Source organism: Ctenocephalides felis, unplaced genomic scaffold (assembly GCF_003426905.1).
Source record: "Ctenocephalides felis isolate EL2017-DRISC unplaced genomic scaffold, ASM342690v1 CF-g0.4_SCAFFOLD_00845, whole genome shotgun sequence".
NCBI lineage: Eukaryota > Metazoa > Arthropoda > Insecta > Siphonaptera > Pulicidae > Ctenocephalides > Ctenocephalides felis.
This window is the reverse complement of record NW_020536999.1, coordinates 86,020,002-86,047,204: the sequence shown is the minus strand read 5'-3', so window position 1 is coordinate 86,047,204 and position 27,203 is coordinate 86,020,002. Positions and strand designations below refer to the sequence as shown.

The following is a 27,203-nucleotide window of genomic DNA, read 5'->3' as shown; positions in this document are numbered from 1 at the left end:
ATGAACTAGATAGTTTTAATTAATGGTTTTAACAACAATTTTAATGTAGAATTACACAAACAATAAAAACAACTAGTGGTGTATGGCATCGTGTCTTAAGGCAAATTGCTGGTACTTTCCGTACTGAAAACTATTTTTGAAGTAAAACTTCTTTAGGCGCGACTAGGGTGTAAATCTGTACAAATGCAACGGTAAAAGCGTTACGGCCGTGTCGAGTGCCAATGATTCGTCATCCGCTCTCGATGATATCATTTCTATGCGGGCCTATTGTGATTGGTCGTCGTGTCGCTTGAGTATGATTGCTTTGATTTTATGGTGAAAATAATAAAACAAATGAAAAATCTGATTGAAGTCATTTGCATTATTAGTAGTTACTCTATATTTTTGATGTTATTCAAATAGAAATTATTTTTATAGGCAAGACAGATACTACAGCTGTTTAAAGAATGAGACTGTATCGCCAGCAAAAAAGTAAAAAAACAAGCAGGCAATAAATGTATGTTAATTTTAATTACATGAATCTCTTCAAACACAATTACATGACGAGTGAAATTGTGAAAACAATATTTATTTAAGCGTTGTTTAACATAATAATTCTCTGCATTTTTATAGATATTAAAAAATGTTAAAGCAGCACAGTTTTATTCTATCATACCGAAGATATATCTTTCTCACAATTATATCTCAGACACTTTTAGTAGTTTAGAGGAAGTCTACATGTTTTTCGCTCATGATGGCTATTAAGTATTACACAGTTGCATATTTTTAACAATAAAGAATAAATTGTCATTCAGATTTATTACTCTAAACAAGAGATCAAGCACAACAATAGTTTCTGTAGTTGTGTATCATTTATGTACAGATATACTTCATAACGGACATCTATGCAGTTTATTTATTGATGATGTTAATGAAATTATTCAAGATTGTTATAAGTTCACTGTGTGAACGAATATTATAGAATTTATTTATCGGCAAGTACTTCATTTCTCTAAGGTTCAAGTCCTAAATGCTAATTACAATGACAAACCGATCATGTCTGAAATGTGACTTTAATTACATTACTATTTTCAAACATTATCTATATTTTTAATACTATTATAAATATTTATTTTTATCATTTTTATTACATAAATATGTATAATGGTTGACATTAAAAAATGTGTGCACTAGTGTTACCATATTACCAATAAACATGATTTAAAATTGTTATATGACGTATTTATTTCACTTAATGCCATCTCATACAGAAGAGGCAAAAAAGTTTTACTTCAATCGCGTGTGAACCTTAAACGCTCTGTTTTTTTTTATTTATTTTTTTTTACTTTAAAAAAATTTGATTTTCAAGAACTTTGAAATTTTTGAATGAAAAAAAAAACTTTTTGAAAAAAAATTTTTTTAATATCTTGAAATCTTCTAGAAATTTGTTTTTTTTTTCAAGGCTGCATAGAGACGAAATATCGAAGCGCATAAGCGCCGCGTCGCAGTCTAACAGACAAACATTAATACGGAACCCATAGAAATGTAAACAAAATTTATACTTGTTATTAAAATCTCTATAAAATATCTGATATTTTGATGTGCAATGTCTAATGATCATGTTTGGCCGCCAAATGGCATTTTTTTTTTACTTTTTTTTACTCAATCCCCGAAACCGCTAGACCTGCCTTCCCAAAAATTTAATCACTTCTTAATTTCGTCAATACAAGTAAAATGTTTTTTGATTTATTAAAACTGGGCGCTCCGTTCTCTTCAACACTGAGTTACCGTTTTTGGTACTTTTTGCCCCGTATCATCGGAACGGCTAGACCTGCCTTGTCCAAAAATTAATCAGCACGTCACCTTATCAATACGAATCGAATGTTTTTTAAATTATTCAAATCGATTGATCGGTGTTCCCGAAATCGTCGACAAGAATTTGTATCCGAACACACACACACATCCAGTTTTTCGAAGAATTCAATATTATTATTGGTCTCTACCTTGGAAAGGATTCGAGACTCCAAAAAAAACAAAATAAGGAATTTTATATATAAGTTAATTCAAAACGGAAAACATGTCCTTACTAAGTAAAGTTAGGCAGTACTCTGCGGCGCGAGTTAACAGTTTCAATAAATTGCCCTAAGAAGTTATGTTTTAATTGTTTTAATCAGATTGGTTTATGTTTGTGTTGAGTCCATTGGAATGCTAGTTCGAATACAAAAATGTGTCAAAATATAGAAGACGATGTTGACGACACTAGATGAATGAGCGTCGCCGAAAACCGTCGAATACTTTTTGAATACTCTCGATTAACACTTTTTAACATGAAGAACATTAGGCTTAAAAGTCCATTATGTATTATAAGGTTTATGATTGAGTCATTCTGAATCGTTTGACCTAAAAATTCGAAAAAGGGATGAAGTCAATAGTCGACTCACCTAAAGAGCTTCTGGGTCAATTCTTATGAATGAGCAGATAATTAGCAGCGCAAAAATTATTAATATGATTAATAATATGATCATAAGTAATAAGTTATATTTCAATTTTTATATAGCATTATAAAAATATAAAAAAAATGGTAAAATAAAAAATGGTAAAATAGAAAATGATAAAATAAAAAGGTCTTCGGGTCGCCCAACCTAACCACTTGGTTTCAATAAAAATATAAGAAATCCTGTCCAGGAATATAACTATTATATAACATTTTCCCAAATTTTCACGGCGATCGGATGTATGGTATGTAAGAATAGAACATTCTTAAATTAAAAAATAACTAATTGTAAGTAGAATTTTGCCTTAAGACAAGTTGTATACAATTTCCGATATGTATATATAATTAAATTAATCAATAAGAATTGAGATTCAGATATGTAGGTAAAATTAGTTCAACTAATTATTTCGAAAAAAAATAGGTTTTCATTAAAAAATTAATTAGTGCGATTTCCAATTGACGTCTTATAAACATACTTATAAATTAAATCAATTTGGTTAACACATTTCATTTCAGTCTTTTCTTGTTCCGAAAATGTATTTTATTTCAAGTATGAACGTGAACTGTAATCAATAGCTACCAGCGAAGCATATGGTTCAGTATAGATTGTAATTAAAATCGATTGCAACGCGAAATTAAAAAAATGCAATGTGGGCACTAACCAAATAGCTGTCTACGCCACCCGCCCTGAATAATTTAGAGTGCAATACCATACTCTTTTGGACAAATCATGAATTTCATAACAGTTACGTTTGCGACACGTTACATTTACATATCTATCAGCATATGTAGTTTTTTTGCATAAAATGCAGTTCTTCTTCGCATATTTAAATGCAAACGGGATTTGCAACATGCACAAGAACGCACTCTATTTTTTATTTACGCATTTTATCGTCTGAAAAATAAGATAAGAGTCAGACATGCGTGAGAAATAATAATTCCGGACGCCATAAAAAGTAATTAAAGCGATTTGTGCTAAAGTGTCTTATTAATGAGATATAAATCATCCAGGGTGGGTGACGAGGAAGTCTCTTCTATTACTTCAATACAGCAATATCCATCGGCCTCTGACAATTATCAAACGCACATACTACAGATATACGCACCTATGTGTATTATTTTCAGAGATATTCCAAAATGATCAGGAGGTCTGGATTTGTAAAAATATTGTTACAAATAAACATAAATACTCAAATACACATACATACTTACATACTGCACGATTACACACCTTTATATGCATTATTTTCCAAAATCCAAAGTGATCAGGAAGTCTGGATATGTCAAGATATAAATAAACTCAAATAAGAGATCCTAATATACAGACATACATACTACAAATATATGCATCTGATACATTATTTTCTGAGATACTCCAAAATGATCAGGAGGTCTGGATATGTAAAAATATTGTTACAAATAAACAGAAAAATAAGATAAGCGTCGGACATGCGTGAGAAATGATAATTCCGGACGTCATAAAAAGTAATTAAAGCGATTTGTGCTAAAGATTAATGAGATATAAATCATCCAGGGTGGGTGACGAGGAAGTCTCTTCTATTACTTCAATACAGCAATATCCATCGGCCTCTGACAATTATTAAACTTGTCAAAAACATTAATAAAGTGTTTTCCCACGCTTTTCAAAAATCGCATAGATAACCAACCATCTAGGTGCGGTGCGATGTACCTGTCACTATTTTCCATTTACAGAATTCCTTTCATTTTTCCCGCGCCATTTCGCAAAACGGAATCAAATCTCGGACAGGAAATGCCGACCTGAAGACAGAAGAGAGAGGAAGGAAGAAGGGAGACAGAAGACTGAGAAAAAGACAGAATTATGAATGATGAAAGAGAATGAAACGGAAGAAGATGAGGAATAAAAAGACGGAAAGGGGAAGGAAGAACGGTGACAGAGATAAGAAGAAAAAAGAAAAGAAGATAAAAAGGAAATAGAAAAAGAGATAAAGCGAAACGGAAGAAGAAGGAAAACGGAATAAACGAGTGAGGAAAGAGGAAGAAACAAGGGTAACAGAGAAAAAAAGATAATAAGGAATTAGAAGGAAAGAGAAAGAAACATAAGCAGAAGTAGAAGAAGATCGTAGAAGAAATCTCGGACAGGAAATGCCGACCTGAAGACAGAAGAGAGAGGAAGGAAGAACGGTGATAGAGATAAGAAGAAAGAAGAAAAGAAGATAAGAAGGAAAGAGGAAAAGAAACGGAAGAAGAAGAAGACGTAATATACAAATGAGGTAAGAGGAAGGAAGAACGGTGACAGAGATGAGAAGAAAGAAGGAAAGAAGATAAGAAGTAAATAGAAGGAAAGAGAAACGGAAGAAGGAGAAGAAAAAGACGGAATACATAAAAGAGTGAGGAAAGAAGAAGGAAGAAGGGTGACAAAGTAAAGAAGATAATAAGGAATTAGAAGGAAAGAGAAAGAAACAATAGAAGAAGTAGAAGAAGACACAAATAATAATAAATCCGTTCGCCTTCTCTTCTGCTTCGTTCCAGCTTAACCTTTCCCATTACCATCACCGGTTGCATAATTAACTTTTTAGACGACGGAGACTCCGACAGAAGAATGTGTTTAGTCGGTCGTTGGAGCACCTTTCACCCGAAAACACGAGATAGAAGATAGTGTAATAATTATAAGAGAACAGAGCCCGCCAAACAAGGAGAAGAATTATTGTTCGAAACTGGAGCATATTATTATAGTTTAAGATAAAATTGGTCCCTGGTTATTGTTATCTGACTTACCTTATGATGCAGACGTTATTTAGACAGAATTTTTTGTAAAATAGGAACATGAACAACGTTGATAACAAATAAATTGAAATATAAACATCGGTACCTAAAGGCTACCGGCTAAGCTACTTGTCGACTGGAAAACAGCTTAATAACAAGTAGCCTGAGGCACGAGGGAACAAGGACCAGCAGAATAGGACATCAATGATTCATTTCTGGACGTTTCTATCCATATTTGTATACAAATGCATAAGTCTAATAATAAGATTGTATTGTTGTTGTTGTTGTAATGGTATCTTACGGTATTGTTCTCTTATTGTTGTTGTTGTACGTATCCAACTGATTAGAATGCATGTCCGACCGAAAGGTAAGAATGGAAGGAGTGAACGGACAACTGAATCAGAATTGGAATTTTAATGGCTCATTCTAATATACATACATACATATACTCATACGTACATTATACATACACTCACCCGTAGGTACATTACTTTCTGCGATATTCTCAAACGATCAGGAGGTCTGGATACGTAGAAATATTGTTACAAATACACGTAAAAGATCCTAATATAGATACATACTTACACACTATAGATATACACCCGTATGTGAATTATTTTCTGAGATACTCCACAACGATCAGGAGGTCTGGATATGTTGAGATATTGTTATAAATAAACGTTAATAAAAAATCCTAATATACAGACATACATACCACACATATATGCATCTGTGTACTTGATCGTTGATGATCAGGAGGTCTGGATACGTAGAAATATTGTCACAAATAAACGTAAAATGTCCTCATATAGAAACTTACTTACATACCATAGATATACGCACATATGTATATTATTTTCTGAGATATTCCGAAATGATCAGGAGGTCTGGATATGTAAAAATATTGTTACAAATAAACGTAAATACTCAAATACACATACATACTACACAATTACACACCTTTATAAGCATTATTTTCCAAAATCCAAAGGGATCAGGAGGTCTGGATATATCAAGATGTTATAAATGACGTAAATAAAAGATCCGAATATACAGACGAACATACTACACATATATGCATCTGTGTGCCTTATTTTCTGAGATATTCCAAAATGATCAGGAGATCTGGATATGTAGAAAAATTGTGGCAAATATATATTATTTTCAGACATATTCCAAAATGATCAGGAGGACAAATATATATTATTTTCAGAGATATTCCAAACTGATCAGGAGGTCTGGATATGTAGAAATATTGTAACAAATATATATTATTTTCAGAGATATTCCAAATGATCAGGAGGTCTGGATATGATATTCCAAAATGATCAGGAGGTCTGGATATGTAGAGATACTGTTTTAAATGAACGAAAAGTATTCTAACATTTACAACATTACATTCTTAGATATTCCGAAATGATCAGGAGGTCCGGTGAAGAGAAAAATTGAACTAAACACATTTATGTACGCTATTTCTGAAATATTCCAAAATTTTCAATGATCAGGAAGTCAGAAAACGTAAAAAAAATAAAAAAAATTAATAGCATAGCTTACTGTTTTTTTCATTTTTTTAACTTCCCGTAGGGTAGGTTATTGTTTTCATTGTTGCATGTTTTCACGTTTCAGAGGCTTCTGAACATTTTGTCATACCTTAGAAAAGGTTGATGTGTGTGTGTATGAATACAATTTTGCGTCCACGTTTTCAGGAGCGCGGACAAACCGATCAGGAATATTCTAAAAGTAATCGATCCTTATTGATAAGGAGACGTGCTTATCAGTTTTTGGCAAAAGTCGGTCCAGCCTTTTCAAAGACATGAAGCAAAGAGTGCAGAAAATAGAAATGGAAGAGCATCGGATTTGAATTATTCAAAAAACTTTCAATTTGTAATGATGAAAAAAAGTGGTGATTAGTTTTTGGCAAAGACAGGCCCAGCCAGAAAAATCAACATAAAAATACTTCCCATACAATATTTCTACCAATCCTCTGCTGCCACCAGGAGTAAGTACTCATAAACTAACCTAATAGTAAATGGACATCATTTTAAATGTCATCCGCATCATCCGCATACGAATCGAATGCCAATCGATAAATTACACTATCGAACAGTATCGATAATCGATTATTTATCACTCGTCGTGTCTAATAAGAATAATACAAGCGAGACGTGTTCCCATGACTGTGGATCAACTTGATCTAGTCGAATTGGATTACAAATCGATTTTATAGACAGGGAGCCCATGGAAACCAAATATTAATGGTGCATTGGAGATACAAGGCATGCATAGAAAGAAGGGCCGAGTAAAGGACCTTGAGGAACCCCAGATTAATCTACATATAGCACGAATTCAAGATCATACGATTTTATAGGCAGGAAGCTCTTGGAAGCCAAATTAATGGTCTATTGCAGATGCAATGCATGCAGTGAAAGAGAGGCCGAGTACAGGACTTTGAGGAACTCCAGATTAATCCTTGATTTAGCAAAAGTGGCGCTTTTAATTAAAAGTACCTAACCAATGGCAAAATTGCATAAACTCAATACTCTCAATAAAATTATTTTATTATAAAGGGTGGCTCGTTTAAAAATTGGAATTTAATTTTGTTATAAAATGAAAACGGCTCAATATTTTTCAATGGTTGAACATTTATTTAATAGGTTGATTCATGACATTTATTATCAACTTGTTAAACAATTCTTAACATTTATTCGTAAAGATAATATTTTATATATAAAAATGTAGCTCGATATTATGTTGAGTATGCTATAACTCTAACACGGCTAAACCGATTTGACTAGTTTTAGCCCTGAAATATTTGTGCTAATCCAGAGATTGTGGGATAGGTGAGAAATTATCCCAAATTCGCATAGGAACTTTACATTTTAAATTTAAAATATTTTGAAGAACGGCAATTTGAAATAAAACAATGTCCGGCAGCTCATACGTCAAATGTCAAATAGTTTTGACAGACTTGTATACAAAAATGCAACTCGATATTGTGTTGGGTATGTTAAAGCTCTAAAACGGCTGAACCGATTTGATCAGTTTTAGTCCTGAAATATTTGTGCTGATCCAGAGATTGTGGGAAAGATGAGAAATTATTTAAAATTCGCATACAAACTTTAGATTTTGAATTTGAAAATTTTTGAAGAAGAGTAATTGGAAACAAAACAATGGCCCGCGGCTCATACGTCAAATGCCAAATGGTTTTGACAGACTTATATATAAAAATGAAACTCGATATAATGTTAGGTATGCTAAAACTCTAAAACGGCTGAACCGATTTGACCAGTTTTAGCCCTGAAATATTTGTGCTGATCCAGAGATTGTGGGAAAGATGAGAAATTATTTCAAATTCGCATAGAAACTTAACATTTTGAAGTTAAATATTTTGAAGAAGAAGTATTTGAAATAAAACAATGGCCGGCGGCTCATACGTCAAACGTCAAATGATTTTGACAGATTATGTTCAATTAATGTTAATAGGATGTTTTAGTTAAATATTATTTAAATGTTCTATGTAGCTTTCTTTGTAGTTTTATATATATACAAAAACATTATTAAACGGGTCGCAAGTGTAAAAACTCAAAATATCAACTTTTTTAAATGTTAATATGATAATACACTTTTTGGCTTCATAGAATTCTATTTTACAAATCATATATTTTTCAAGGCTTGTACTTTGAATGAACTCATTTGTATAATTTTATACTCATTTGTATTTATTAAACGTTTTCTATTTAGATTATTTAAATTAAGGTTCTGAATTTTAATAAAATGAAATTTGAATTTAGCTGAACTTATGAGCCTAGATAATATTAGAATATAAAATACAAGAAAAATGTAATGTCTACATTATTATTGCCGAAAAGCAGCTGAGATGTGCCAGAAAATAAAATATTATAAGATACAGTCAACAGATGAAATTATATAATTTAGTTTAATAAATAACGCAATAAGCCCAAAATTGCATATGCATTATTTTTTTAAACTCATGCATGTCGCATTTTGGTTTACTTTGCTAAATTATTTAACAATACAAAAAATATTTTTACTTATTACAAAAATGATTCAGAATTTTGTTTTATGTGTCAAAAATTCATTTGTTTGGCGTTAAATATGGAATATTTAGCAAGTTGATCTTAGATTGAAAAGTGCACATATAAACTAGATTTTACAAATTAATTCATCTAAGATTTGAATATAAACAATAATGTTTATTAAATTATTAGTGAAAAATGTACTTGAATTGTTACAAAAATCTAGAACCAGTATCTATTGACCTTGTACACGTTTTTAGTCGTCAACATTTGAATTTTTGTATGTAGGGAGCTGACGCACTATGGTTTTAATTTTCATTCAATATTTTTGTCACTGGCTCCCAAACTAATCTGCGGTATGTGTGCGGTGAATCGTATGGGAGATGGATATCAAGAAATGCAAGAAAATTCGCAACGGTCGAAAGGAAAAAACATTATTATATACTCCGATACTTGTTTATATATATATATATATATATATATATATATATATATATATAAATTTATTTATTTTATATTTCCGCATTGCTTAGTAAGGCACAGCACACACACAAATAAATTTGTAATGGCAATGACACATGCTGTGTGTCGTACCTTTATTGGATTTACCTTAACATTACGATTGAACTTGGCAATGAACTTGAGGAATTTAGTAAAAGGTTCAATATTTATTAATTTTTCAGAAATTTGAATCTATGAATCTATAAATCTATAAAGTACACCGAGTTTTCTAAAATTTTTCTTGTCAGAAAACCTTGTAGATTAATTAATTTGGTTTCAAACTTATGATAGTTAATTAATTTAATGTAATCTTTTTTATGTAGTATTATTTATTATTATTATTAATTACTATTTTTATGTTGTTATCTTTATTTATTCTTATTAATTTTATTCTTTTTTTTAGTTCATATATTTTAGCGTAGCAGCCAATAGAATGTAATTACGGTTCTGATTGCTGTATAATGATAAATGAATAAAAAAAAACATCATTAATACTAATGGAATGGTCTAAATGTTAGAAATATAACAAATGAATGCACAAACAATTAATCTGATACCAAATTAATTATTGACTTCTAGTTATAGTAATCGTCCAAAAATCAAAAATAAATTTTTTAGCATATCTTCACGTTTCTAAGATTTCTGAACATTTTGGCATACCTGAGAAAAAATGGATGTGTGCGTATGTATATATGTGTATGTGTGTGTGTGTGTGTGTAGTATATATGTATGTATGGATACAATTTTTCGTCCACGTTTTCGGGAGCACGGATCAACCGATTCGAATTACTCAAAAAGCATTCGATTCCTATTGATGAGGAGACGTGCTGATTAGTTTTTGACAAAAATTGTGTGTGCGCATGTGGTATGTAAGTATGTATGGATACAATTTTTCGTCGACGTTTTCGAGAGCACTGCTCAACCATTCGAATGTTTCAAAAAATATTCGATTCCTATCGATAAGGAGACGTGCTGATTAGTTTTGGGCAAAGGCAGGTCCAGCCGCTTTAGAAAAACGGAGCAAAGAGTGCAAAAAATGGAAATTAAGTTTTTTGAGAGAACGGAGCATCCGATTTGAATGATTCAAAAAACATTTCACTTGTATTGACAAAATGATAAATTGATTAAGTTTTTGCAGAGGCTGGTCCGTGGTTTCGGAGATCCAGAATTTTTTGTTTTATCAAAAATGACATTTGGCGGTAGAAAATCATATACTTTATAATTTAAATTAATAAATATGAATTATTTAAAAGAATTATTAAATTAAAAACCTTACTAGACTAGTATTTTCAAATGAGACATTTTTTCTATATTAAAAACTTTCAAGAAATTTCAAAACTTACAAAAAAAACAATAATCCAAAAAATTTTCAAGTTTTTAAAATATAATTAAGTTTAAAAAAATAGTATTTTCAAAAAAAGCAATTTTTTTTGTATTTTGAAAACGTTCAAGAAATTTCAAAATTAACAAATATTCAACAAAATTTTAAGTTTTTGAAATATTTCTACGTTTTCAAAAAATATCAGTACTTTCAAAATAAGGCAATTTTTCCTATATTAAACACTTGCAAAAAATTCAAAATTAACAAAAAAAAAGAATTAAAAATTTTCAAGTGTTTTAAATATTTCTATGTTTTTCTAAAAATATCAGTACATACTTTCAAATAAGGCAATTTTTTCTATATTAAAAACGTTCAAGAACTTTCAAAACTAACAAAAAATGAATTTGAAAACATTTCCAAGTTTTCAAAATATTTTTAAGTTTTCAAAAAATATCAGTATTTTCAAAAACGGAAATTATTTAGGTTTTTGATTTAGATAATTTGAACAAATATGTCTTTTAGCCCATTCATACTAATCGAACGGTTTGAAATATACAAACAATTTACTGTAGCAATGTACATTTTATTATCAACGACACCTGCCCTTTTACAATCTTTTACTAAACAAACAATCGCCAATATCTAATCCTAACCTCAAAATTACCCTGAATTCTAGGTAAATCAGGTTAATCGTCGGATTTTACATGAAAAAGGGGCTCCGGAAAGGTCCGGGTTGTAAAAATTAATCCATGGAATAATCGAATATTTGAACAGATGCGAAATTTTTACAGGCAATAAAATTATAAAAGATAATGGACAAACATTTTAAATTGAAACGTATTATAGTATACATATATTATAATATTTTTTCAGATGGTGAAAGATATAAAGAAGAGAACTAAAAGTTATTAACAAAATGCATTATTTTGAGAAGCTTTCATCTAGATCATTGTTGAAAATTTGTATTGATTTGAACATTTTGAAAAATTTTGAGAACATTTAAAAAATTTCCCTTTTTGAAAGTACTGTTACTTTTGAAAACGTAGAAATATTTCAAATTATTATTTTTTTGGAAATTTTGAAAACTAAATAAAAATTATAAAAATACAACAAACATTATAAAGCTCAAAATAGAAAAATTAGATTTGTTTTAAGAATTTTCATATTTAGGAACATTTTTGAAAATTTTGAGAACATTTGCAAACTTTGAATATTTGAATATTGAGAAAATGCCTTTTTTAAATATACACATTTTTTTCGAAACCTGGACATTTTTTGAAGATTAAAATTGCTTGATTTCTTTTCTAAATTTTGAGAAATAAATAAAAATTATAAAAGGTAATGGACAAACAAAGTTTAGAAAAGAAAAGTTAGATTTGTTTTGAAAATTTTTAATTTTTGGAACATTTTTAAAAGTTTTGAAAACATTTAAAAATTTGAGTATAGAAAAAAAGCTATTATTGAAAATACTATTTTTTTAACCTAAAAATTTAATGAAAAACATTTTTAGTTTTCGTAAATTTGGAAAACTAAATAAAAATTAGAAAATGTAATGAACGAACATTATAAAGCTCTGAAAAGAAAAATTTGATTTGTCTTGAGCATTTTTAATTTTTGGAACATTTTTGAATAATTTGAATATTGAAAAAAAAACCTTATTGAAAATACTATATTTTTAAAAACCTGAAAATTTTTTGAATATATTTGTTTTTTGTAAATTTTGATAACTTAATACAAATTATAAATGGTAATGGACAAACATTATAAAGCTCAGAAAAGAAGAAGTAGATTTGTTTTGAGTATTTTTAATTTTTGGAACATTTTTGAAAATTTTGAAAACATTTGAAACATTTGAATATTGTAAAAATAGCTTTCTTTGAAAATACTGATATTTTTTGAAAACTTGGGAATTAAAGGAAAATTTAATTTATTCTGTAAATTTTGAAAACTAAATAAAAATTCTATTATAAAGATCAGAAAAATTTGAATATTGAAAAAATGCCATTTTTGAAAGTACTATATTTTTAGAAAATCAGGGAATTTTTTGATAATTAAAATTTTTTGATTTTTTTTTGTAAATTTTGAAAACTAAAAAAAAAATTACAAAAGTAATAGACAAACATTATAAAGCTCAGAAATGAAAAATTAGATTTGTTTTGAGAATTTTTAATTTTTGGAACATTTTCGAAAATTTTGAAAACATTTGAATAATTTCAATATTGAAAAAAAAGCCTTTTTAGAAAATCCTGATATTTTTTGAAAACATGGAATTTTTTTGAAAATTAAAATGTTTTGATTTTTTTTGTAAATTTTATAAATTTTGAAATATCTTGAAACTCTTTGAAACCCATTCATTTATTCAAATTACAAAATATCTTATTTTCGACCACCAAGTTCCATTTTTTCAAACTTTTTTTTCTCGATCTCTAAAACCACTGGACCTGCCTTTTAGAAAACTTAATAAAAAAAATTATAAAATATTCTATAAACTTAAAAAATAAAATTATAAAAATAAATTGTGAATATTTTATTATTCATAATAACCGAAGAATGGTCATAATTTCCCCAAAGCCATAGGTAACAATAAATAGTTCATAATTTATTTTTGTAATTTTTTTCAAGGTCAATACTATCCACCCTGTTTCGGCTTGACGTTAAGTTCAGAGACACCCTGTATAGAAAATATTTTTAGACATAATGCCATCTATGTGTGAGAGAAAAACCAGAACAAGTTTAGAAAACAAGACTTCAATTTTCTTTCCGGTCTCTTTTTTAAATTGTATATCTAAAAAATACAAAATTACATATTTCACAAAAATATTTTCTTCGTTGATCGATATTTAATGGAAATCCCTAATAGTGTTGCCCAGAATATGCAAATTTTCGACTTTCCCCGATCAATTATCGATTTGGAAACATTTCGAGCATGACTAATGCGACATAGACGGGGAGCCCGTGATCGAAATTTACTCAACGGAGTAAATAAGGTGTCTCAATTGTCAAAATGTCGAAAACATTATAGAAAAATTATATTCGAAGAAAGATATAAACGACATACATAGAAATAAATCATTTTACTTACTTAAAAATAAAATAAAATTTTAAATATGAAAATAAAAAAACCTATCGTAATATCGTCCTTTATTATTATTATTATTATTATTATTATTATTATTATTATATTATTATTGTGCAAGTGAGTTATTAAAATTCTCTATTGGTTTTGTATTATATTAAAATATATTATTATATATTTTGTATTGGTTTTGTATAATATTATAATATATTATTATATTAATTAAACAAGCATCATAACAAATAAATTACATTATTATAAAAAACTAAGATAAATTAAATTTTTAAATAAATAATTTAAAGTTTACGTTAATTAATAAGATTCTGTTCATTTTTAACTTCCCGTAGGGCAAGTTATTGTAATCGTCCAAAAATCGAAAATGAAATTTTTTGCATATTTTCACGTTTTAGGGGTTTCTGAACATTTTGGCATGCCTTGGAAACGATTTATGTGTGTGTCTGTGTATGTATGTGCGGATACAATTCTTTGCCCACGTTTTCCGAGAACGCGGATCAACCGATTTGAATGATTCAAAGAACATTCGATTCCTATTGATAAGGAGACGTGCTGATTATTTTTTGACAAAGACAGTTCCAGCGGTTTTGGAGATATAGAGCAAAGAGTGCAGAAAATAGAAATAAAGTTTTTGAGAGAACGGAGTGTCCGATTCGAATGATTCAAAAAACATTTAATTTGTAATAATGAAGAGAAGTGGTGATTAGTTTTTGGCAATGACAGGTCCAGCAGTTTTGAAGATACGAGGCAAAAAGAGATAAGAATGTTAATTCAGTTTTTGAGAGAACGGTGCGTCCGATTTCAATGATTCAAAAAACATTTTACTTAAATTGAGGAAATAAACAACTGGTAAAATTTCTTGGGAGCCATGTCTAGAACTTTCGAAAATCCAATAAAAAAGCAAAAAAAATGCGAATTGGCGGTTAAAAATGATCATTAGACATATTCACTTCAACTTATCAGATATTTTAATAATAAGTACAAATTTTGTTTGCATTTCTAAGGGTTACGTACTAAGATTTATAATGTTCAAGTGTCAGACTACGGCGCGGCGCTTACGCGCTTCGTCTGTATAACAACTATGCAGCACAATTGTTTTGAAAAAAAAATCAAATTTAAAAAAAATTCAAAATATGAAATAAATTCAAATGCTTTTTAAAAAGGTCAAGTTAAAAAAAAAATCAAAATATTCAAAGATATTTTAAAAAGTTTTCAAAAAATTGTAAAGTGTTAGCGATATATAGATGGCGTTGGCATATGGATAACATAACAAAAGAAAAATGAGTCCAATTAAATTATATCTTGTGAGAGATAATTAGTGATAAAGAGATGAATATTGTAGAGAGTGTAATTAGAGACAATGAAAGAGTAATTAGATATGAGGTGCGTTAATAGAGATAAACGACGTTAACAAAAGTTTTAAAAATTTAATTTATGGTACAAGAAGTTCCAGCAATTTGGCTTAAGGCACGATGCCATGCACCCCACTAGTTTTTTTTTTTTTTTTTTTTTTGAGAAAAATCGATCAAGACTCTCACATTATTTATAGTGTGATTGTTTCTTCGCTAATGTTATGCAGTGTTATGTGTGTTATGTTTGCTGATGAAAAAGAAAGTAATTGTGGGTGGGTGCATGATATACATATATACATAGATACATAAATACATACATATATATATATATATATATATATATATATATATATACGAGTATACGAGGTCTGTTCAAAAAGTTTTCGTAATTTTCGTTTTTTCAAAAAAATATTTATTTATTCGTCTACATTAATGTGGTCCCCTTCAAAGTAGTCCCCCCCAGATATAATACACTTATGCCAGCGTTTTTTCCAATTTTCGAAGCACCCTTGATATTCACTTTTTGATATGTCCTTGAGCTCTCTCGGCGATTTTCTTCAATCGAGGAAAACCGCCGTCCTTTCATGGGTCTCTTCAACTTTGGGAATAGGAAAAAGTCACACGGAGCCATATCTGGTGAATTTTTGCACTTTGCAACACTTTATTTCATTTTTTACGCAAAATTTAATACAAATTCTTTGACTTTTTCAATTCTTCCATTGTAAAAATCGCCGAGCTCAGAAAAACACGTCGAACCTTAGCGACTACCGCAGACAAAGTAAACAGTGAATATAGCTGAAAATTTCATCATACTTTAGGGGCATGTATACCAACACAATAAAAAAAAAATTTTGACAATCCAGACCCGCGAAATTTAATTATTAGTAATTCCGGGTACTTTTTGAACAGACCATGTATATATATATATATATATATATATATATATATATATATATATATATATATATATATATTTATATATATATATTTATATATATATAAATTAATATATCTTTATCATGTTGCACATGGTCAACTCGGACAATAACTGGAAAATTTTGCATAATAATTATCTGCATTTAGATTGGATTGGCAAGAAAGTATTATCGGTTCTCAAATATAGATGGCGTTATAGACTTCTGTCGCGATATGATCTATCCTATTAATTTATCATAATCGATCAATATGTCGTGATAAATTAGAATCTATTATGATATAATGTGATCTATCGTGATTTAACTTAAAACATGTGATTCCCATATAGAAGCCTATTCTGCAAATACAGTGTATCTGTGACTTGAAATGATCTAACGTTATCTCTCATTATTTGTTATGGTTTATGATATGAATACTTAACATGATCTATCAATATAATAAAATATATTCGTGAAAATTCGCCGATAGAATAACAATGTAACCTAGCGTTGTTAGGAGGCGTCCATTAATCACGTGAAGTTTTTAGGTGGAGGGGGGCGGTTTAGACAAAAAATCACGAAATATCACGTGGGGGAGGGAGGAGTATAGTAAGATATCACGTGTATTTATTTTTTAACTGATTTTTTTTTTTAAATCAAATATTTCCAAGAAAAAATAAAAAATTTGACAGTTTTTTCACGTAACTAAAAATACACGTAATGTTTGGTGGGGGAAGGGGGGGATTTTGAATATCACCATGTATCACCAAGGGGGGGGTCCAAAAATCCTCAAAAACTCGCTCAGGTGAATAATGGACGCCCCCTTATTGCTGTGAAGTGAGGAGTTTCATATATAAAATCTAACCTAAAAAATGCACAAACGTCAAAATAAAACCATTTTATCATAAGAGCATCTTTCTAATATTTTCCCTTGATAACACATACGTGAAGTTAGGTTTTATATCTAAAACGCCTGATCGCACAGCAAATACACAGTTTTTACCATCAATTCATACGAAGATAGAACCGTAACATAGCATTGCCATAATATTTCTATTTTATTGGAGAACTGGCTCCATAGATACAAAATGGATTGCCAAGGAGCAATTAACCGACATTCAAAATTGCATTTATTCGATTCAGAATGACTTGAGACGTCGAGAGAACATGAATTTACCCTGGCAGATTTTCTGGTGAAAACATAGACCTCCCTTTCAGGAATTTATATTATTATTATCAAGGTATAAGGGGTGTACTCTCAAACCATGGACCTGCCTTCGGCATACCAACAAATACAATAATAATATAATACTAAATCGTCTTATCCTTCATTTTCAATCAATCAGTCACAATGTACATGAACGTCATTACAGATTCAAAAATAGTACGAGGCATAATTTACAAATCAATCAATGCCACAAACATAAATCTACACATAGATACATAATATATATATAATATATATATATATATATATATATATATATATATATATATATAATATGTAGCGGTGTAAATACATTATTCATTTCTATTTCCATCGTCTTTGTTATGTAAGAAAATGTAAACATTATGGCATTACGTCGACACCCAATGTGTGATATAAGTAATTATAAATTTATAAAATTATTTTTATATATATATATATATATATATGTATTATATATAAAACTTTATACTCGTACAATGAGAATTTATTAGATAATCAAAAGCATTGTAAAGATTATTCGATTGGACTTGAAAAATGAAACTCGAATTGCATTCGTCCAGGCGTATTTATTTAAACTAAAATACCTTAAGGCAAATTGTTGAAACTTCCCGTACTAAAAATTTACATTTTTGAAAAAACATTGCAATTTTTTTTATAACATAAAAAAAGAGATTTTTGAGCATTTTGAAATTTTTGAAAAAATCCAAAACAATCAAAATCCATCTAAAGCCATCCCAATCATTCCCAATGCATCCAAATGCATTGAAAACCATCAAAATCCATCAAAATCCATCGAAAGCCATCCAAAGCCATCCTAATCATCCCAAATATACATAAATGCATCCAAAACCACCAACATCCATCCAAAACCACCAACATCCATCCAAAACCATCAAAATCCATCTTAACCATTCCAAATTCATCCAAAACAAATCCATTTCATCCAGGTCCATTCAAGATTTTTGAATATTTTGAAATAATCGAAAAAAGTTGACTGATTTAAAAAAATTGATTTTTTTGTATTTCGATTTTTTTTATATTTTGAACTTTTTTTTCAAAGCAATCGTGCTGCGTGGCTGTTTTAGAGAAGAAATTTCGAAGCGCGTAAGCGCCACGTCGCAGACTAACAGATAAACATTGGTACGGAACCCATAGAAATGTAAACAAAATTCATAAATCTCTATAAAAGATCTGATAATTTGATATGCATATGTTTGATGATCAGTTTTGATCGCCAAATGGCATTTTTTTTTTACTTTTTCCACTGTATCTCCGAAACCGCTAGACCTTTCCAAAAATTTCATCAAAACTTCATTTTGTCAATACAAATAAAAAAATCTTTGAATTATTCAAATCGGACGCTTTGTTCTCTCAAAAACTGAATTACCATTTTTGGCTCTTTTTGTCCCGTATTCGAAACGGCTAGACCTGCCTTTGCCAAAAACAAATCAATACGTCTCCTTATTAATAGGAGTCGAATGTTTTTTGAATTATTCAAATCGGTTGAACTATATTCTCGAAATCGTCGACGAAAATTTGTATCCGAATACACACACCCACTCACACACATAGACATCATTTTTTTTAAGGTATGCCAAAATGTTCATAAACCTTTGAAACCTAAAGATATATAAAATTTTTCGATTTTTGCTATTATTATAACTTACCCTACGAGAAGTTAAAAAAATCCATTAGTATTTAATATGATATGTATATCGATACTTTTTAATGAAGTCAATATTTTCCATTTGTGATATTTTTAAATGACTTTCTTGAGAAAGATTTTAATATCTCGTATATTAAAATCTTTCTGAAGAAAGTCCTTAATTTTTCTGAAGAAAGCACTTAATTTTTATTATTATATTATTATTAAAGTGACTTTGGGACCAATTCTTAGACAAAATGGACCGTAACACAGCGTTGCTATCTACCAGTCAGGCGTTTTAGATATAAAACCTAACATAGAAAACCCATAAACGCCAAAAAAGAATGTTAACATAACTGCAACTTTCTGATGTATCATGATAACACATACGTGAAGTTAGGTTTTATGTGCCAAATGCCTTATTGCAAAACAAATTCATAGCATTTTGGCAGTTTGTACAACCAATTTATATGAAGAAAGGAGCGTTTAACATAGCGTTGCCATGACAACCATATGTTATGGTCTATCTAATTTATCAAAGATTGGCCACTTGATCTGAACAGGAACTTTTCGTTATGATCATACCATGATCAATGAACATCACAGGTGCTTTAAAATTTTGTTGTTAGGTAAGCGACCAGTTACAAAGTATTTTCTCGTAAAACCAGATTTTTTACCCAATGGGACTGTATAAATATGCAGTTCTTAAAAAATCTACACCAAACCCCCAATGTTGCCGAATTAAATAGTTGCCACCAAACATTTTACCAGAAACGACTGGCGTTTAAGATCATACGTCTAGCCAAATTGATATATTCAATAATTCAAATATTCATAGACCTATTCCTGGATAACTTTTCTGTATTATCTACCTGCAGTATAATATAAGATAATATGAACACAAAAGAAGTCAATTGCACATATGTTGTCCACTTGATTCCATGATGATGATGATGAATTTATTTCATCCTACGATAAGTAAGTAGCAAACTAATAGAAAAAGTTTATCCAAAACCAGGCCTATTATTTTGTAATAATAAAAAAAAGACTCACCAAAATAATTCAGGGTCTCCCTGATCTGATCAGGCGATAGTTTCTCGTGAGCGTCACTAGGTGGAAGCGCTGGACTGGGTATGAACCAGTCCTGATTCTCGTAACCTGGGAAGAGAAAAAATTATTTATACGTGTGTATTGTATACATATATATAATTTTTTATATTAGTTCCTAAACTCACCGGCGAATTCGGTGAGGGCGTCTGATCTCAATTTGTATCTCGGGATCTGTTCTTCGAGGAGACTGAAGATCTCGACTTCTGGCAGATGTTCGGAACCGCACACGTCTGAAAAAAATAAAAAAATAAATATTAATAAAAGGCAATTGACAAAGTAAAGTATTAATTCATTAATTCAATTGTTATAAACTCAGATTTTTTCAAAATTATCCTAATCATTCCAAAAGTATCCAAATGCATCCACAGCCATCAAAATCCACCCAAAACCATTCTAATCATTCCAAATGTATCCAAAATCATCCTAATAATTTCAAATACACCCAAAAAGATCCCATTTCAGATCCATCGAAAACCATCCTGATTATTCGAAATACGCCCAAAACCACCAAAATCCATCCAAAACCATGCTAATCATTCCAATACTCATCTAAGTCCATTCCAAACCATCCCAAATGATCCAAGTTCATCCAAAACGATCCAGGTTCATCCAAAACCGTCATAATCATTCCAAATGTATCCAAATGCATCCGAAACTATCCTAAATATTCCAAATGTATCCAAAACCATCAGAATGCATCCAAAACCATCCTAATAATTCCAAATGCATCCAAAACTATCCTAATAATTCCAAATGCATCCAAAACGATTCCATTGCATCCAGATGCATTTAAAAACCAACCTAATCATTCCAAATGCATCCAAGTCCATCCAAAACCATCTTAATCAGCCAAAACGAACCAGGTTCATTCGAAACAATTCTAATCATCATCCTAATCGTTTATAATATATTCAAATCCATCCAAAACCATCCTAATAATTCCTAATGCACCCAAAATAATTCAATTTCATCCAGACCCATCCATAACCATCCTAATCATTCGAAATACATCCATCCAAAACCATCTTAATCATTCCAAACGCACCTGAGTCCATCCAAAACCATCCTAATCATTCAAAAACGATCCAAAATCATCCAAAACGATGCAAGTTCATCCAAAATCATGATCATTCATGTACCAAAACTATTCTAATCATTCCAAATGCAACCAACACCATCAAAATTCATCAGAAATCATCCTAGTCCATCCGAAAACATCCTTATAATTCCAAATGCATCCAGAACGATTCTATTTCATTCAGATCTATCCAAAACCATCAAAATCAATCGAAATACACTGAAAACAATCCAAATCCTTCTAAAATCATCCTAATCATTCGATACCATCCTAATCATTAGAAATTCATCGAAATTCATCCAAAACGATTCAAGTTCACTCAGAACGATCCAGGTTCACCCAATACCATCCTAATGATTCCAAATGCATCCAAAACCATCCTAATTACTCAAAATCCATCCAAATTAATCCAAAACGATCCAAGTTTATCCAAAACAATCTAGGTTCATCCAAAACCATACTTATCATTCCAAATGCATTCAAAACTATCCAAAACCATTCATATTCATCCAAAATAATATCAGGCTGTCAGAGGCAGGTATCAAACCAGAGATCTCTGATAAGAAGTCCAAAACTCTAACCACTGCCATGGCTTAGTGGTTAGAGCTATGGACTTCCAATTTGGAGACCTATGAGGGAAATAAGAGTGTATGAAGATAAAATATTTTAATTTCACTTCCATTGGCTAGGAGTTCAGTTCGGGAAGCGACCAATAGGTTGTGGATTACAATAATCAAATGCACCAATATTCTTTGGTTTAAGGATTTGGAAAAAATTCAATTAAATCATTCATTTAGTTAGATAAAATTCATTCTTCATACAATCCAAGCCATCTAAAACCATCTGCATTTATCCAAAACAAATTATTTGGTTTAGGAATTTTCAAAAAAACATATCAGTATAAATACGAATTTAAATTATCCAGAGCGGGTGGCGAAGACGACGATACGTATATATGTATACATATGTTTATATTTTTGTCTCGACAAATGTGACATTTCACATCCGGCCGAGTGTAGAATGAAAATGAGAAAAGATTTGTTGGCATGTGTTCAAGTTAAGAAAATAAAATTTATTATGACTTCGAAACTAAAATAGTAATAATAATATTCGCATCTGCAAACATGTGTTAAAAATTTAAACCAGATTTTCACCACAGAGCACCAATGGAGCACCACATTCCAGTGATGATCAACCTATTACCATCGAACTTAAATAGATTTGATTTTAATTTTATCACGCAGAAGGAATAAACTTCATTAAATTTCGATGTTTCCATTTTCGGAAAAAATATCGTTTTTCCTGGTAATGTTTTCTAAATATTCGACAGGCGTCATGAACTTGTTAAACTAGGTTTGAACTCTTGCTATGGCAAGCTGGAATACATTGTTTACAGAAAAACAACGATACACACCACTAATAATATGAAAATATCATAAATAGATATTTAAATACAATGAAGATAATTAGTGTGAGAACGCTACTTTCATCTTCACAAGCTTTGTATCTCTATCTACTTTTTTTCTATCCCTTTTTACTTTCCTTCTATCTCTATACTTGCTTTCTATCTCTTTTTCCTTTATATCTCTCTTTACTTCCCTTATATATCTTTACTTCCTCTCTATCTCTTTACTTCCTTTCTATCTCCTAACATCATTTCTATCTCTATACTTCCTGTCTATCTCTTTACATCCAGTCCATCTCTTTACATCCAGTCCATCTCTTTACATCCTGTCCATCTCTTTACATCCTGTCCATCTCTTTACATCCTTTCTATCTCTATACTTCCTTTCTATCTCTATACTTCCTGTCTATCTCTACATTTCCTGTCTATCTCTCATTTCCTGTCTATCTCTACATTTCCTGTCTATCTCTATACTTCCTGTCTATCTCTATACTTCCTGTCTATCTCTATACTTCCTGTCTATCTCTATACTTCTTTTCTATCTCTTTTTACTTTTATCTCTTTACTTCCTTTCTATCTCTATACTTCCGGTCTATCTCTATACTTCGGATCTATCTCTATACTTCCTGTCTATCTCTTTACTTCCTTTCTATCTTTTTGCTTTCTCTTTTCATCTCTTCCTCATTTTCATTAGCATTACTACCCCCACCCACTTTTATTGTTTATCTTAATTTAATATTAATTATAGATTAATATATATAGACTATTTTTATCATATTTGCTCCATCTGAAGACAGGTCCATAATGCAAAAGTACCACATCTTAAATAAGTAATAATGATAATACTAATAATAATGTTAATGACAAAGACATTTGTTATTTGATTAGATTAATAATTGTGTTTAATTTTATCATCTTTTACCTTTAGATTTTATGGTATCCTCAATAACAAAATTACTGATCAAGTTCTCTTTGGATTTCAGGAGCTGCTTGGCCCTCTGTCGGGCCGTTAAGGGACTCGACTGCATTTCAATTCATGAAGCTTAGCATAATTGACACATAATATTTTGCACTTCATTTCAAAAACAAACTAAATTAAATTGGATACACTTTAACTTGGTTCAGTTATTAATAAACCAAACAGGAGCTATTTATTTAGTATGCTAAGTTGTGACGTACACGTCGCTTGCGGCGCTGGCATCGCCTTATCAAAGTTATAAACCCTGACCAATCAAATTGAACTTGCATATTATTTATATTTGCGCATAATGTTTAAACGAATAGAATTGATATAATTAAAATATTTGCTGTGTCCTGAAAGACAGACATTATTAACTTCATATTAAATATTGTTACCAATATTATTTTCTTATTATTATTATCATATTACAGTATTACTATTATGTTTACTGAAATCACAACCGAAAAAAAACTCCAGTATATATTTTAATCTTTAAAAGCATCACTCGAAATTCCAGACTAACTATAATGTCTTTTTAAATTACTCGGATACAATATCGTCCTATTTTTAACTAAATGAATTAACTCTCGAAAATATTCAAAAATAAAAAAGAGAGTTTCGACTGACACGCGCCAGTCTAGTTTATTTTCGAGTCGGGAATAAAAATACGACATAATTCATATCAGATAAAAGAAAGGAGGTAGACGTAGAGCCAACGACTGCCTAGATTAATAGACCAATTCTGCCTCATAACAGACCAATGTTATGGCAAGGCTATGTTATGAAGAACTTTCCATACTAAATATTGACAAAACCTACGTGATTGCTGTGCAGTCAGGCGTTTTTCTCAGGTTGTCAGATAGATAGAGAACTTAACCTAGAAACCGCACAAATGTCAAATAACGATCTTAAATAACAGCGCCTTTCTGACCCAGCTTCATAACATACGAGTGACGTTGCAGTTCAAGTGTAAACCGCCTGAATGCACAGCAAATATATGACATTTTAACAGTATTCAGTATGATTCAGTAGCATAATGAATGGAAGTTGGAGCGTAACATGGCCTTGCCATAACATTGGTCAGTTATGCGGCAGATTTATTGAATTTACTGAATTTATTTATTATTTTCAAACTGGACCAGCGATGGTTTGAGTTGAAATCTAAACTGATTTTGAAAGGTTTTTAAGAGAACTCGTATGGGGCCATTCAAGTATTACATAAGCACTATAGGGGGGCGGGGGGGGTTATTGATTTGCTTATTTTGCTTATTTTTCGTAAGATATTGCTTACTTTTGCTGACAAAGGGGAGGGGAGGAGTAAATAATTGTAATAAATCTGCTTACGTAATACTTGAACGATCCCTATGAAGTTAGCTTTTTAGCACAGCATACTACCAAAAATTATCAAATATTCGAACCATGGCTTATCCTGACAAATGCGATTGAAAATCATTCAGATTTGATTGTTTTGTTCGGAGCAGGTATAAAGTCAACAATTTAGCACAGAATTTCACCAAAATCTATCCCAGTTCCAAACCACTGCATATGTCTTAACCTGAATAAATTTATTATTTTCCACACTAAAACAGCGATAGTCTGAGTTGAAATTGTTTAGATTTTGTAACTTTTTTGTGAGAACTGGTATGAAGTTAGCTTTACAGCATATAATATTAACAAAAGTTATCAAAAACTCGAACCACGGCAAAACTAAATTAAAGATCATTTAGATCTGATTGTTTTTTAAGTAAAACTTCTTTAGGCGCAACTAGAGTGTAAATCCGTACAAATGCAACGCAAATAGCGTTACGCCCGAACTGTACGTCATTCGCTCTCGATGATATCATTTCTATACGGGTCGATTGTAATTAGTCGTCGTGTATGTGAATAGAGATCTGTCGTTGTATGTGTACCAGCATCAACGTTGTATGCGTACCGATATCAACAAGGATAAATAAACATTTTAAAGTTACATCGTAGTGCAAATCTTGATTTAATGAAAAATGCCTGAATCAAAAGAGTATTTTACGCTGTTCCTTGAAAATAATAAAACAAATTAAACATTTGTGCCGTGTACTAAACGTAAGTTTATTGATTAGAAATTATTTATATATTATTCGTAGTTCCTATAAATCTTTGAAGTTATTAAAATGGAAAATATTTTTTAAGCAGGACAGACAAGGTATGAAATCAGCATAAAGACTGGTGTGGGATGAAGTTAGCGCTTTAGCATAAAATTTTACCGAATTCTATCCTAGCTTCAAACCGGAAGATATGTGCTATCCTTTTCTTATCTCTAAAGTTAGCGTTTTAGCACGGAATTTTTACCGAAATCTATCCTAGATTCAAACCAAAAGATATGTGTTATCCTTTTCTTATCGATGAAGTTAGCATTTAAGCACAGAATTTTACCGAAATCTATCCGAGCTTCAAACCGAAAAATATGTGTTATCATTTTTTAAAACCCGAATTTATGTTAAATCCATAATCATGACTCTGATGGTCTGAATAAAAACAATATATACTGTGATTCAATTTAGAAAAAAAATTATAATTATATGTGTTAATATAATATAAATTATTTATAACCACACACACATTTTTTCATAAATCCAGGTATTTGTCTATATATCTATTTACATATTAATCTTGTTACCCATTTACATTTTATCTTTTTAATTATTTATATATTATTCACACATTTATCTATTTCAATCACACATTTATTTATCTATCAACTTGATCATTTAATCATGAATTAATTAATACTATTATTTATTTATTTTATTACCAATTTAATTTTATAAACATTATATATTTATCTATTTATTTACTTTTATGAACATCAATTTTTTTTTCGCACCGCACTATTATTCAACACTATAATGGCCACTCGTTTATCGAATTATCTAATTATCTATTGATTTATCTATCGAATTGTTGTTGTTCGACCGACGTTCGTGCTGTGACTGATGAAAAAATAAATGTTCGAACATAACCTAAAATAGCACCTCGACCAAATTGTATAAACCGAAACTAATTTTGATACATAGCCACCCACGGGTAAGAAGAACTTATGTAGATGTGTTTATTATTTTTATGACGCACAACATAAACATACATACATACATAGATAGATACATATCACAAATACATACTACCGTCTATGAGACACAAAATGATCAGGAGGTCTGGAAGCGTATATAAGATCAAAATACATAACAGCATTTCCAGTAAAAATTTATATACATATATCCTGCATACATAGAGTAAATATATATATATATATATTATATATAATATATATATATATATAATTTATTATATATATATAATTTTTATGACATTCCAAATTGATCAGGA

The 27,203-nt window shown here is 30.1% G+C and overlaps 2 protein-coding genes across 2 annotated transcripts in view; both read right to left on the bottom strand.

The window, feature by feature from the left end:
- The window catches only part of LOC113364094 (trafficking kinesin-binding protein milt), a 135,617-nt gene extending 111,724 nt beyond the window's left edge, over positions 1 to 23,893 (bottom strand). The window contains exons 1-3 of the mRNA XM_026606563.1: positions 23,805 to 23,893; positions 20,525 to 20,629; positions 20,343 to 20,447 (exon numbers count right to left, since the gene is read on the bottom strand). The gene's annotated coding sequence lies outside the window, so the exon portion shown is untranslated. The remainder of the gene's footprint in view (positions 1 to 20,342; positions 20,448 to 20,524; positions 20,630 to 23,804) is intronic.
- The window catches only part of LOC113364096, a 78,987-nt gene that overhangs the window by 25,482 nt on the left and 26,302 nt on the right, over positions 1 to 27,203 (bottom strand). The gene's annotated exons all lie outside the window — the stretch shown is intronic.